This window comes from Triticum urartu, chromosome 5 (assembly GCF_003073215.2).
Source record: "Triticum urartu cultivar G1812 chromosome 5, Tu2.1, whole genome shotgun sequence".
In the NCBI taxonomy this organism is placed as follows: domain Eukaryota; kingdom Viridiplantae; phylum Streptophyta; class Magnoliopsida; order Poales; family Poaceae; genus Triticum; species Triticum urartu.
The window spans coordinates 409,597,695-409,613,432 of record NC_053026.1 but is presented as its reverse complement, the minus strand read 5'-3'; the positions used below and the strand labels follow the sequence as shown (position 1 = coordinate 409,613,432).

At 43.9% G+C, this 15,738-nt stretch overlaps 1 long non-coding RNA gene across 8 annotated transcripts; it reads right to left on the bottom strand.

Moving 5' to 3' along the window:
• Nucleotides 1-6,951: 6,951 nt before the first annotated feature.
• On the bottom strand, nt 6,952-13,240 carry LOC125509364. Of its 8 annotated transcripts, none has more exons than XR_007284062.1 (11): nt 10,387-13,240; nt 10,114-10,217; nt 9,975-10,031; nt 9,813-9,905; nt 9,628-9,728; nt 8,517-8,602; nt 8,307-8,375; nt 8,031-8,148; nt 7,838-7,953; nt 7,535-7,601; nt 6,952-7,410 (listed from the first exon to the last, which is right to left on the bottom strand). It is a non-coding gene; the product is annotated as an uncharacterized LOC125509364 (long non-coding RNA). The 8 variants fall into 8 exon arrangements; XR_007284061.1 differs by having other exon boundaries at nt 8,517-9,728; nt 10,387-10,494; nt 10,581-13,240; XR_007284059.1 differs by having other exon boundaries at nt 8,517-9,728; nt 10,387-10,486; nt 10,581-13,240.
• Nucleotides 13,241-15,738: the final 2,498 nt, after the last annotated feature.

Sequence of the window (15,738 nt, the reverse complement as noted above, 5' to 3'; positions counted from 1 at the left end):
AGTCTCGGTGTCTAGCGAGAGAAGAGGGGGAAGAAACAATGAATACAATGCAAACAGATGTGTAACGATGCATGAAAAAGCAAAGCGTGATGCTAGGCGTGCCCTAACGCGGTATGAGGTGATACCGGTGAAGGGGGGGTACATCCGGGAAAGTATCCCCGGTGTTTCGCGTTTTCGGACAGATGAACCGGAGGGGAAAAGTTGCGAGTTTGATATGTTAGGGGTGTGTGGCGGACGAACGGGCTACGTATCCGGATTCGTCTCGTCGCTCTGAGCAACTTTCATGTACAAAGTTTTCCCATCTGAGCTACGGTTTATTTTATATTAATTTTCTAAGTTTTAAACTTTTTTTAAGTCCTGGGAATCTCGAAATCTCTAGAAAGGCTGGGTGCACCCAGTGCACCGCACCCAGAGTGCACCAGAGGGGCTAACAGTGGGGCCAGTCAACTGCTGACTCAGCAGTTGACTGGTCAAAGGTTGACTGGTCAACGGGTCTAGTGGGACCCGCATGTCATTGACTCAGGGCCAGTTAACATTTTTTAAACAAAACTTAGCTAATTAGTTAGTGTCCTTGGGCCCACTGTCATAGACTATTAGGAGGAGGTTAGCACTAAAAGGGGATTACCCCTAATTAAGCTAAGAGGGCCCATGGGGGGATTTGTACGCGCGCGCCCACGGAGGCGTGCCGACGGCCACGGTGTTCGGCCGGCCGACCGCGGTAGGCGGAGGCGGGCGCCAGGGCTGGGGCGGCCGGCGCGTGCAGCCCACGGCGGGGCGGCGATGGCGCAGCGAGGCGAGGGAGGACGCAGACGGGGGAGGCCGGAGGGGTGCAGCAGGGAGTAGCAGCGGCGGCGGGCGGGCAGCGACGATAGCAAGCAGCGGTAGCATGGGAGCGCGGTCTCGCGCGCAGGGCATCGAGGAGCGGCGCTCGGCGGCAAGGACGGCAGTGAGCGGCAGCAGCTGCAGCAAGCATCAGCGCAACATCAATCTACAGCGGCAGCGGTAGGCGCTAGCAATCGGGCACAGGCGAAAGCGGACGGGCAACAACGAGCAAGGCGAGGGCTGCGGCAATGCGCGAGCGGGCACGCACGGGGGCACGACCAGGGAGTGCCCAGGGCGGCCAGGACGCAACGGGAGCACGGGCAGGGGGCGCGATGAACGCGACCAAAGGGCAAGTGGAGCTCCGGACTCATCGGGGTCGATAGCCAACGACATCAGATCGGTGGGGAAGACAAGGGGAACGGGGGAGGAGCTCACCGCGGGGGCACACGAGGGGCCCGTTGGTGGCTTAGGAGCTGCTGCGGCGAACAAATCGGTGACGTGCTCGCGGTTGCCGGAGGTAGAAGATGGCTCGATCCCGATCTGTGGTGGTGGAGCACTCGATTCAAGCCTTATAGAAGACGTGGTCGACGCCGGTGGTCCTCGGGGACAACCTCTCATGGAACGGGGACAACGAAGAGCGCGTGTGCGACGAACGCTATGGCGAAGGTGGCTCGGTTGCTTGCTGGGGGAAAAAGAAGCGGTGCGAGGAGTGGGTGGAATGGAGCTAGGGTTTGCCATGGTTGCGAGGAAGGATTAGTAGGCGTCGGCGAAGCAGGGGGGCGACGCGGGATGCTCTGCACGTGGCCATCAGGCGACGTGTGCGGCCATGGCGTGCTCGGCCTTCCCCTGTAGCAGGAGGAGGAAGGAAAGGCCGGCTTAGGCGGGCCGGGCCAGTTGGCTAGCTGGGCCGGTTGGCCCAGCATAGGGGGCAGGGGGGAAGTTGTATCTTTTCCTTTTCTTTTCTTTTCTTTTCTTTTTTCTTCTTTTTTTGTTTTTATTTTACTTTCTTTTATTTTTAGTTTTATAAAATATAAATACAACTCCTAAATTAATGTTATAACTTGTTCCACTGCGTCAAAAAGCTTGACACCTAAATAAAATAGTCTGCATTATTATAATTTTTAAAAGGCATTTAATTAATTGTCATAGTTACTGTTTTAATTACTTTAGAGCCTTTATTTAATTTATAGAGATGTGGATTCTCCACCATGATTATCTATGAGTTATTTGACACATTTTGGACATTTTAGTTTTAATGTTTGAAAACTTTTGATGTTTGCCATTAACTCAAATTTGAATTTAAATCATTTTAAACTAACGCGAGATTAGCAACAATAACCATCGTGACGTGGCATCATTAACAGAGGTTTACTGCAGCTTAACTACCCGGGCGTCACAGCCCCAAAATTTCTACCGGGGAAACAAAAGACGAGAATGTGCATGAACCCCTATGCATAGATTACCCCAATGTCACTGCGGGAATCCGTGAGTTGAATGACAAAACACATATCAGGTGAATCAATATGATGCCCCATTGTCACCACGAGTATTCATATGCAAGACATATATCAAGTGCTCTCAAATCCATAAAAGTATTCAACCCGATAACAACGAAATATCAAAGGGAAAAACTCAATTCATCACAACAAGATAGAGAGGGGAAAACACCATATGATCCGACTATATTAACAAAGCCCGCGATACATCAAGATCGTGACATCTCAAGAGCACGAGAGAGAGATTAAACACACACATAGCTACTGGTACAAACACTCAGCCCCGAGGGTGGACTATTCCCTCATCATCGTGGTGGCCGCCGGAATGATGAAGATGGCCACCGGTGATGATTTCCCCCTCCAACAGAGTGCCAGAACAGGGTTAGATTGATTTTCGGTGGCTACAGAGCCTTGCGATGTCAGAACTTCTGATCTAGGGTTATTTATGATGGTTTCTCTATTTATAGGATTTTTTGGCATCAGTTTCATGCGAAGATGGGCCTCAAGGTGAGCACAACCCACCGGGGCGAGCCAGGCCCACCAGGCGCGCCCTAGTGGGTTGTGCCCTCCTCGTGGCTCTTCTGGCCCTCCCACGAAGCTTTGTGGGTCTCTTTTGTTTCAAAAAAATCGTCAAAAAGTTTCAGCTCATTTGAATAACTTTCGTTTCTGCACAAAAAATAACATCATGGTAGTTCTGCTGAAAACAGCGTCAGTCCGGGTTAGTTCCATGGAAATCATACCAAAATCATATAAAATTGTTGTAAACATGGCATGAATACTTCATAAATTATAGATAAAAGAAATAATTTATGAAGTGTGAATGCTAGCCAAGTGCACAAGTTTGATCAATGATAATTTCAATCACTTTTCCTAGCATCATAACAGCAACTCTTTCTCATAAAACTTATCATGATAAAGTAGCAATTGAAACTAGAATATTTGTCGTGGAAAGCTACCTATCATATTCATCACATATTTTTTTCTTTTGAGCATGGACATTTGAACTTTTATATGGTTCAAAGCAATAATCTAGTTTTGATATAAGGACTTTAATACTCAAGCATACCAACAAGCAACCATGTATTTTAAAATATCAACGCTAAAATAAGTTATCCCTAGCCCATCATGCTCAATCATTGATCCATTCATAAAACACACTCGCATATTAACTACACCCAATGCTCAAGTACGATCATAGTGCCCCCTAGTTGGTGCTTTATAAGAGAAGATGAAGAATCAAATAAAAAATTAAAAATGCATAAAGTAAAAGAAAGGCCCTTCCTGGAGGGAAGTAGGGATTTTTAGAGGTGCCAGAACTCAAAGCAAAAATTGAGAGATGAAAACATTTTGAGAGGCATACTTTTCCACCAACGAAAACGACTTAGAGCTCCCAACACTTTCCATGCTAGATATATCATAGACGGTTCCCAAACAGAAAATAAACTTTATTCCTTTTTTCACCATACTTTCACTTTCCATGGCTAACTGTATCCACAGGTGCCCTCCATACCAACACTTTCCAAGGAATTTATGATTTGACAACATAAAGTAAATTCATTTTTCATTTTGGGACTGGGCATCCCTAATACCTTTGTCTTACTCTCGTGCAATGACAAATGAATAAACACTCATCGTGAGAATAACACATCTAGCATGGAAAATATTGACCACCCCTCACCGCCTCGTGAGCGGTAGGAACACACAAAAGAAAATTTTATTTTGAAAATTAGAGATGGCACATATAAATTTGCTTAGAACGGTAAAAGAATACCGCATATAGGTAGGTATAGTGGACTCATATGGCAAAACTGATTTAAAGGATTTTGAATGCACAAGTAGTGATCATACTTAGTGCAAAATAAAGGCTAGCCAAAGATTGAGAAGATTGCAAGGAACTGATAGATCACTAAGAGTCAGTTTGGTTCGCTTCCTCACGTATTGATGCCTGGCCTAGAGCTTGGAGCTTGCCTGATACTATCCTGGAGATTGTTTGGATGGTGTCATAAGCATTAAAAAGCTTGCCTGGCCTGGAGCATCTGCCATGTTGATTAGCCTGGCAGGAGCACCAAGCACGGTCGTTAGCCTGGTGCAGACGCACAAAACGGATGCCTGGCCATCCAGAAACTTGCCTGGGCACACTACCCAATGCAAATAGCTTTGTCTAAATCTTTTATTAATAGTTTATTCAGTTTTACTATCAACCAATGTGTTATTATATCCGGGCCACCAACCAAACACTTCCTGCCCACGCTAGATTCGCCAGGCAAAAATCAGCACAAGCCAGGTGCTAGTTTTTCCCAGGCACGAAGCCCATGTCATCATCCAAACTATTCCTAAACCTATGCCAAAGTTGCAAAATATTACCCATCAATGCCATCTATAAGTGATAAAGAACGTTTTAGACAAGGGAATGCCCGCCTGGGCTGGCCTATGCAGTAGGGACCTCCTATACTGTGCTTTGCGCGCTAGGAGGGTCGTTAGCCTGGTGCAGACGCACAAAACGGATGCCTGGCCATCCAGAAACTTGCCTGGGCACACTACCCAATGCAAATAGCTTTGTCTAAATCTTTTATTAATAGTTTATTCAGTTTTACTATCAACCAATGTGTTATTATATCCGGGCCACCAACCAAACACTTCCTGCCCACGCTAGATTCGCCAGGCAAAAATCAGCACAAGCCAGGTGCTAGTTTTTCCCAGGCACGAAGCCCATGTCATCATCCAAACTATTCCTAAACCTATGCCAAAGTTGCAAAATATTACCCATCAATGCCATCTATAAGTGATAAAGAACGTTTTAGACAAGGGAATGCCCGCCTGGGCTGGCCTATGCAGTAGGGACCTCCTATACTGTGCTTTGCGCGCTAGGAGAAGACGCGACACACCCGTTTGGGCCGGCTCATGTCCCGGCGGTCTTTTTTTTATTTCATTTTTTCCATTTCTTCCCTGTTTTCATTTGTTTCTACTTTAAATAATTTGGGACTTCAAAAAATTTCTGGATTTTTTAAAAACAATTTTGAAATAAAATTTTAATAAATCACAAAATGTTTGTGGATTCAAAAAATGTTCGCAATTTTGTAAAAAAAATGTTTGCTCATTCAAAAAATGTTCCAAATGTTAAAAACAAATGTTTGGGAAATAAAAAGATGTTCACGATTTTTTTACAAGTTAGTGTATTAAAAATGTTAATGAAATTGAACAAAATTTCACCAATTCAAAAAATGTTCACGAATGAAAAAACATCCTAAAATTTTAAAAACTATTCATGAGTTAGAAAATAGTTTATTCATTCATAAAATCTTGGATGATTCAAAAAAATTAAGTTAAATCAGAAACATGTTCGTGAATTTCAAAAATTGTTCCACCAATTTCCAAAAAAACACATGCTGGCCCCCTTAGCTGAACCGACGAGAAATAACTCATTTATACATCATTGACCAAAGTTATATCATGTGAAATTCAAAACAAATAATTCATATGCTATTCTTTAGTGGGGGTGTGTGGACAAATAGCACGCACAGGAAGTTAGGAACAAAACTTAAACTGCCCAAAAAAAAAGCAAACACAAGAAGACAAACAAATTATATTCAACCCCCCTCGCCATGGTCACTAGGTTGGGCTGGATGGCTACCAATTTCTCCCTCATTACCCCGCACAACTGCACTCGAACACCGAGGAGAATCGGTTTTGGACGGGAAGGTGCCTGCTCTTCCTTGAAAATGTGCCTTATTGGCCGTGCGCCGAAATCAGCTCCTCTTCAACACCGAGGAGAATCGGTTTTGGACGGGAAGGTGCCTGCTCTTCCTTGAAATGTGCCTTATTGGCCGTGCGCCGAAGTCAGCTCCTCTTCCCCCCCCCCCCCCCCCCCCCCCCCCCCCCCCTCTCTCTCTCTCACTCACACACAGACTCAACAACTCATCCCCTCTAGAAATGACACAACTGAAAAGGACACCCCCACACGAGTCGGAGTCCAAACAAGGAGTGGGCGGCCCACAACTTGAATAAAAAGTCCAATGACAAATAAACCCGACACGCACTCGCGAGTGACAGATAAATGAGGGACACCTGCGACGCTAAGATTCGTGCATGATTAGACTGACACAAAATTCTAGCTAAAGCCAAATAAAAAAACAGATGACTGATTTTTAGTAAAAATGTATATATTAGCAGAAAAGAACATCAGCGCTGATAAGATTTAAGAAACCATTGGATTAATTTAGGAGACGGGACAAATTCTAACGACAATTACACTTGCTAGATTTTTCATAGCAAGGAAGGATGCATTTCAGATGTTGAATCACATGCTACGATAGTATGCGAAGATTTACTATTCAATTAGGACAGAGTAATTTCTATCTAGACTTCGAAGGCAAACAATACAAAGGAGGTAATTATGGCTCCCTCCACATTTTCGCATCTGGGCTTGAGACCGGCAAAGGCAGTGTTAGGCCACACCAATCAATCATTCAGCAAAGCATACAAGGCACACACACTCAGAGAGTCATGCCACACACAATCATTGCCAAAATGCAACATTCACACTTCTAAGGCAAACAATACAAGGAGGTAACTGCAGCTCCCTCCACATTTTCGCATCCGGGCTTGGGACCGGCAAAGGCAGTGTTAGGCCACACCAACCAATCATTCAGCAAAGCATACAAGCCACACACACACAGAGAGAGAGTCAAGCCACACACAATCACACTCAGTCATTGCCAAAATGCAATATTCAGTCACACACATCACAGTCAAATGCACAATATTCACACAGTCACACACACAGTCAAACACAGAGTCACACACACAGTCACACATCACAGTCAAATGCAATATTCACACACAGTCAAACACACAGTCCCACACACAGACAGTCAAGCCACACACACAAGAGAGTCAAGCCACAAACAGTCAGACAGACACATAATGGAGCACTTGCACATAAGAAACAACAAGAAACAGACATAGATAGGGGCACAAACAGAAAGCAAATACATGCAAGCCCGAAGTAAACTCAGAAAGCTATAAATAAATTCCAGAACCTGAATGACTAAACGATTTCTCTGAGGGGTGAGGGTGATTCAGATCTTCGCTCCTGAAAACAGGAAGCTGGTTAGAGGCTGATTAAGTGATTAGAGGCTGATTAAGCTAGAGAAAGCAAGGCATGTAACATGAGCAACATTCTTATAGAAATTTTGGCTAAGGTAAGCCATTCGTACCTAAAATATATATGTTTCAAGTTGGCAACTGTGGTTGCCTATCATGAGTTACAAGCCGATGGATAGCCTGAAAAATGACATGAGCAACTTAAAATGTGAGTTTCCACAATGTAAATGATGTTTCTAAGAAAAGTAGCTTACGTTACCAGCAGCACCAGCAGTCATATTTACAAAAGAAGATTAAGATGACTTGTGATGTATAAGCATCATATGAGTCAAAAATACTTGGAATCAGTTTATGATCATAACAACATAGGTAATTATTCCCGTGTGTATATCGAAGTTATCAAGATAGGAACTTACCGATTCTGTGTATCTTGCACCTCCAAAAATTCACCTGGTTTGTCATCTTTGACTTTAGCTATAGGTGAGAAGAACTGATAACAAATAGAAGTTACACAAATAGAAGTACCCCATTCCTGCAATGTCCAGATGTCTGATGCACGGTATGATGTTCAGGAAAGAGTGAGGAAGTGGCAGGGGACCAAGGTAGTACCTTCTAGGAAGAAATTTTGCTATTTTTGCCCATTTATTCCCTGGGCATTATACAGTGCATGTTCCTCCTCATAGTCCAAGCATCTCTCTGTATGTTTGGATTCATATGATTATTCCACCTAAGATGTTATGTATGAATTCGAAATCAGCTTCATAACCAATCAGCTCTTTATGTAACCAGTGTGTTTCTGAATTAGCAAACATTCCCCTGTTTGTCTTGCACAAAGGGGAAAATGCATTTAAGCAAATCATGAAAATGAAACAATCAAAAGAATACCTCTCTTGACATTGCTTGGCTATATGTCCAGGTAGTGACCTTGCAATGAGACCAAATTCTTGCTCCATACTGCATTTTGAGCACAAATATCAGGTGCCAATAGGTAGTTACGGATACAACACATCTAAAACAGAAGTACCCAGAAGTAGCACAATTTGGCTAAATAAACATTTTGACATCAGCATCGCAAAATATAAAGAACGTAAATACCTGCGTTTTATGCAAACTCAACCCATCAGTGTCCTTAGCAACACAATAAAGAGCCAATGTGAAATGTCCAGATCCAATGTATGTACCTTAAATACTTAGAAAAGCATTATTCCAGTGACTGGACAATAGTAATACATAAAAAAGAATATGATATCCACATAAGACATAATCACAAAAAAGTTCAGAAAAAAGAATAGTGCTAGGTCTGTTCACATTCAACAATCAACAAAGCAATCAATCGTGAAATATAGAACACAAGTTATACAACCAAACATTCAGCAAAGCATACAAGCCACACAATCAAACAAATGCAATTTTCACAGTCACACACACACACACACAGTCAAGCCAGACACATATTCACCATCAAGCCACACACACTCACACACAGAGTCAAGCCACACACATATTCACAATCAAACCACACAGTCACACACACAGTCAAGCCACACATAGAGAGAGTCAAGCCACACACACAGAGTCAAGTCACACACATAGTCAAGCCACACACAGAGAGAGTCAAGCCACACACACAATCAAGCCACACACACACCATCAAGCCACACACACAGAGTCAAGCCACACACATATTCACCAACAAGTCACACACAGACACACACACACACATAATGAAGCACTTGCACACAAGAAACCGACATAGACAGGGGCACAAAGGGAAACCTAATACATGCAAGATCGAAGTAAACCCAGAAATCTATAAAGAAATTCCAGAACTTGAATGAGTAAACTGATTTCAAGTTGGCAACGGTGGTTGCCTCTCATCAGTTACAATATTGTGCATGTTACAGCAGCACTAAGAGCTTGTTAAAGAGCATTTTCATCAATCTATCAGAGAAAATACAGAAACTATGTTCCATCAAGATCTTTGAGAATAAAATATGGAGGCCATATCAGTTCCAAACACAACTTGCTAATAACCACTGCAATACTTAAACATGAGTATCAAGTAGGGTAATTTGAAGGGTGTAAAATAGAAATTAGGCATCACTAGACCGGCAAGGCAACAAAGAACCATACAAGACAGAACATTAAAAATGAGTAAATTGCAGAAGAGAGAAACAAATCTACAACTGAATAGAGTAAGCCTTACTCATCCCCAATTTGGCGTTGCTCAATTTGAGAGATACCATAGTATCGAAGTGCAGCTTCCAAGAATTTATTCTTTAGATCTAAAATTCTCGCATAGCATACCTACAAGAGATATAAGAAGGGAACTAAATTTTTGTCCTTAGTTGTAGACAGATAGATTATTAAACTGTTTCTGAACCAACAAACCTTGTATTACAAGTTCAGAACTTCCTGGTTGCTGTTTGTGACAAAAAATGAGGCTTTGTTGATAAAAGCTTCAACATTCACTGCATCATCATCCTACAAAATGAAGAAATACATTAGTCCAGCTGAAAATGCAATGACGACAGAGGCTAAAATGGGACTAACCTCCAAATAGTCATGCAATCTGGACGCACTTGGATAATTTGTTTGTCATCAAGCATCCTGGTTTTTAAGAAGATGGTCAGATTTCCCAGACTTAGAATATCCAATGACATGTAAAGAGAGACAAAAGCTTTGCTTCTACCTTATTCCTGAGTCCAAGTCAATGCCACTAAGCATTTGTACTGCTCTCGACCATTGTTGTTCAAATTCATACGGTTCTGCAAGCTTCTCCCTAATCACTACAACCTGCAGATAGCCAGCAAGGTAAATACACCATTTTAAAATAACAGGACGTATGTTTTTCTTGTTCAATTTGTTCATTTATTACGAATAATTTGTTCCAAGAGATCCATTTGGCAAACAAGTTAAGCATGATGTGGCAGAGAACATCAACTACACATAAAATCAAGTGTACCTGATTAGCCAGGCTATGCGGTGGCCTAGACAAACCGTTCAGTGTCCTTAGCAACACAATAAAGAGCAAATGTGAAATGTCCAGATCCACATGTCTGTACCTTAAATACTTAGAAAGGCATTAGACATATCACAAAAAAGTTCAGAAAAAAAGAATAGTCAATTGTCTGCACTAAACAAGTACTGGTCTGTTACCTATGATCAAGTACTGGTCTGTTAGCATAAATGATTATTCGTCAAGACAATCACTCCTGCCATATAAACATGTATCTCAAGGAAAATTTGTAAGAGATGTGGTTAATTACTTGAATAAAACACACCATATCAAGTATACTAACACAGAAGTGATATCAATATTTCCACCTTCCACATCAGATAGTATAGAACACACCATAGCTAGTTAAAAACACACCATGGCCTACACGGTTTGCACCCTAACGCATCCCCATATATGGAAAGACAGACATTGGGAACATAAGCAAAGCATGACAAGAAGAACCCAATTGGAAAGAGCACTAAATAAGCAACCATCAAAACAACCATTATGTGTCACCCCATCTCTGCTTATAAGATGGGTGATTCAAGAACATAAGAACAACCGTAACGAACAACCATAACGACCAGCGAGCCAAACCAGAGTATCACAAGGGCGCATGCGTTTGAGGTCTGGAAATCGAACAACGCAGCGACAGAACCGAGGAACCGATCTGAGCGAACACGATAAACTGACCTTGTTTTGACCTCTCCCCGTCTCCGTAATCCAAATCCAAAACCAGACCGGCAAACACGAAACATAATCGTTCATCGCTCCGCCAATATGAAACACAGGATAGTGAGTGTCTCTCAGATAACCAAAGCACACACAGAAGTTAATGATCCAACAAACTCAGAATCAATATTAACTACTCGATGATCCAGCAAACATTACAACGGAATTTTACGGAATAGGGTGTCAGAAGCTCAATGATCAATGATCGCACTATAAGTTAATTGTCACAAAGTCTAGGCAAAGCAAGAAAAGCATTTCCATTGACTGGCTATAGTAATACAAAGAAAGAATATGATATCCACATAAGACATAACAAAACACACATATCACTAAAAATTTAAGAAAAAGAAGTCAAGTATCGTCATTAATCACAATACCGAGTTGATGCCATAGAATTTAACATGACAAACAATAATTTTTCATGCACACTAACTGGGGATTAACAAATGTCAGAGCATAAGAGTTGGGCTACTCAATTGGATCACCATCATCACAAGAAAACAAGCAGCACATGTCCACGTTATAGGTTCGTTGAAATTGTTGTCCAAAAGGAAAGGGGCATGACACAAGTTACCAGCATTGATAAAAAACATGTGATGAACATGCTTTCACAGATAAATAAATTCTAGAGTTATGCTCACAGCAGAATTATATGCCCAAGTGTGCAATGACAAAATATTGGAGTTATGCCATGCAATCTAGAATGTAATCTAAGGGGAACTAATTAGCAGCAGCTCACCTAGAACTCGTATGAGTACTTCAATGGAAATAGTAACATCGGGAAGAAAAGAAGGAACCTTGTCCAACAGTAGCAGCAGCAGGCCACATGGTTTGCACTCTTGTAAAACTTTTCTGCTCGGAACACACTAGCTAAGCATGATAAAAAGAAACAAATTGGAAAGAACATAAACAGTATACACCATCAGATCAAGCGTAAAGGAATCACCCCATCTCTGAATCTAGGATGAGAGCGCACACGCCTAGCCAGTACAATGAGAACTCAAGAATTAACAGACCCTGGAACTCAAGAACTGACAGAGGGCCAACAAGAACTGACAGAGGGCCAAGAATTGACAGAGTATCACAGGAGAGCACACATTTTGAGTTCTGAAAATCACCAAGAGCAACGTAGGTGACGGAACGGACGAACCAGTCTGAACTAGCACGATAAACAAACACTGCTCCCCGTGTCCGGCCGTAATCCAATTTCGAAACCAGACCTGTTCATTCCTGTAACCGACGTGAACACGAAACCCAGGACTGCTAGTTCGGATAACAGAAGCACGCGCGGACAGAATTGCTACTACGCAAACGAGACGGAGGAGACCGCCGACGAGGCGAGACCGGACCAAGAACACGCGGGCGCGTCGGGACAACGGCGAGGATGAGCGAAATCGAATCAGTCGCGACTCTACACGGACGACGGCGAGGACGAGCGAAATCGAATCGGACGCGACCCTACACGGACGACGGCGGTGAGGACGAGCAAAATCGAACCGGACGCGACCCCAAACGGACGACAGCGAGGACGAACAAAATCGAACCAGACACGACTCTAAACGGACGACGATGAGGACGAGCAGAATCGAACCGGACGCGACCCTACACGGACGACGGTGGCGAGGAGGAGCAAAATCGAACCGGACGCGACCCCAAACGGACGACGGCGAGGACGAGCAAAATCAAACCGGGCGCAATTCCAAACGGACGAATCGAGCACGAGCAGAAACCAAATCACGAGCCTAAACGCGCGACGAATCGAGGAGGAGTGAATCCAAACCAGACGCGAGGAGGCGAGGCGAGAGGCTTCCACGACCCGGGGCCCCGGACGAAGAGAGGAGGAGCAGACTGGCCACGGCCAGGGCGGTGGGGAGGGAGGAAAGGGCCCGCCTGGCCGCGGGCAGGCCGCCGGGGAAGAGGCCTTGTCGCCGGCCGGGTCCTTGCCCGAGGCGGCTTCGGCGGGCGGCGGAAATCAAAGGGAAGTGGAGCTGGTGGTGGTGGGTTGGGGCTGCATCCAGACCGGGTGGGCAGGACAGGAGGGGTCGGTCTCGGTCGGTCGGCAACGCGGCGCGGCACGGAGATATTACCGTTGGGAGCCTCAGATTGGGGTCCGGTGCTCGAGGCGGACCGGGAAATTTCTAGCTAGGTCGGTCGAGGCAGGGGCGGTTGCGTGGGCACACGGGGCTATCCGACCGGCGCACATGAGCGGACCGGCCCATTTGGTCATGTTAGGTTGTGTGTCGTGTTTTATATCTTAGAGAAAAAATGTATTCTCAAAAAAAAGTTCTTCTAAAAAAAGGAAAAAGAAAATATGTTTGTGCAAAGGGACATGCATCGCCAATGTTTTCATTTCGTTAGCATCAACTTAAGGGCGAGCTCTTTCGGAAAACTTTGCCTACAGGTTTAAGGGCGGGTCGTTTTTCCACTCATATTTCTCAGGCTTGTTGTAGGTGTGGTAAACAAGAGGATGAATTTCATTTGTTCTTTTTGTGTGATTTTGCTCGTGCGGCTTGGTTCTCCTCTCATTGGTTCATTAGATCAGATGTTTTAATTCAAGGCCATACTAGTTTGCATTCCTCTATTTCAACCTTTCTTAGCATGTCTCATCCACATGTCTCTATCGAAAATATTCTTAATTTTTTGTGGTGTCTTTGAAAGGCTAGAAATGATTTTCTTTTTGATCGGAAAAAAGCCCTCCCTCATCATGTGCACATTGTTGCAAAAGCCTTGTCTTATGATTTATATGATGTTTCTAATCATATGTCTAGCTTGCAGGAGGTGCCTCAAGTTCAAATTTCTCCTGATCAACTTCCTCTGCAGGGAAAGACTCTTAAATCTAATTTGCTCGTTGTCGGTCCTAAAATATACTCTGATGCAGCTTTCAGATGTAAGAAAGTTCCAGGATTGGTGCAAGGTTCGGTTGCTACTGGAGTTGGAGTCTATCTTTCGTGACCTCAAGATCAAATGGAAGTAAATGTGCAAATTCAGGCTTCAGCTCCAGCTACAACTTCTCCAATACAAGCAGAAGCATTTGCACTTTCTTTTGCGGCTCATCTGGCTAACAGGCTTAACATTATTCACCCAACTTTTCTTATGGATTGTCTATCCTTGGCATCATTAGCTGCATCGGGTGAGATTGTGGAAGCCAATACCCCATGGAGCATTCGGAAACTTTTGGTGATTTCTTCAAGCAAGTGTCAAATTTGCAACCTCAAGTATTTCATATTTCTATGGAAATTAATGGAATCGCTCATAATGCAGCTCATCAGGATCTATGTTCTAATGTTGAACCTGAAATATGTTGCTTTTCTTCAGCTCATAGACATATATCTTGCCCTGTTGTTTCTCTCCTAGATACATTTCAGGTTCAGGGCTTTGTAATTCATGCTGTAAGATGCTACTGAGCTGAATGAATTTGGCGCTTCGTGCGCCTTTTGTTGTTCAAAAAAAAGGGCGAGCTTGTTTCAAATAAAAAAACTTAAGGTCCAACTAATCACTCAGTTAGAATAGCGAGGATACGTGCCCGAATTGACTGCGTTCGAGGCGACTTCCTATGACCGACGGCATGGTGCCGGCTCTTCCCTCCCTCTTGCAATTTGATCTGTCGTCTGTCTCTGTGCTCCAACACTACTCTCCCTCCTCTGTTTTGATCCCTTCTCTCATAATTGGTTTCCCTTCCTCTAGTGTTGTTTCCACTGTCTGAGGCAGGATTTCTCAAGTCCTAGTATTGAGGGAGGAGGGCATCGTAGGAAAAAATCGCTAGTAATTTTGTGTATATACAAGCAAACTCATTATGTTGGGTAGGCTCTTGACTCATGCTAGCCACCCCATGCCTCTGTCACTGGTTGTTTCTCCCTATCAATCCTCTATTCCTTTTCTCTTGATCCTTCTCTCAATCCCTGGCCTCCTTAGCCGCTCTGTATCCCAAGAAGAAACACATTTGGCTCGTGTGTGTTGACTACCTAGTGGTCGGGGCGCACCCATGGTGGCCCTCTTGAGGATGTTCATGTGCGGTGCCAAGTAGGGGTCGCCTTTTTCATTTGATTTTTTACATAATGGGTAGTATATATACATGCCAACTGTTGTTGAAAACGAATTGAAGTCTGAACTCTGATCACAGGGAAAGCAGAGCAATCTAATAATAGTGACTCTAATCATTAAAACCGCGTCACAGTTCAGCTGGAACTGCGCCTACTCCACATTCGCGGCCATGTAGCTCGTAGGGTCCTCCACTTCACATGACGTCTTGCTCGCACGCCTCTGTGTGTGTGCGCACCTCGGCCACCTTGTTGAGCTAAACGCGGGTCTTGGCGAGCAGGAACGACAGGCTTAGCCTTGTGCCGGCCGCTTCCATGGATGATGCTTCGCTGCTTTCCATCCTGCTACATGTATTTAGACAATGCAATGGCGTCGGCGCGACCTTGCTGTTCTTGGTGGCGACCCTCCCTCCATCCGCTGCTTCTTGCCGAGCCTGTCATAGAATGAGGTGTAGTTGTGTAGTTGTGTTAGCATGCGAGATCAATGTCAGAAAATCCATGTCCGTAGCTCACAATAGCATACACCTGAAAGTGAATAAATAGTGCC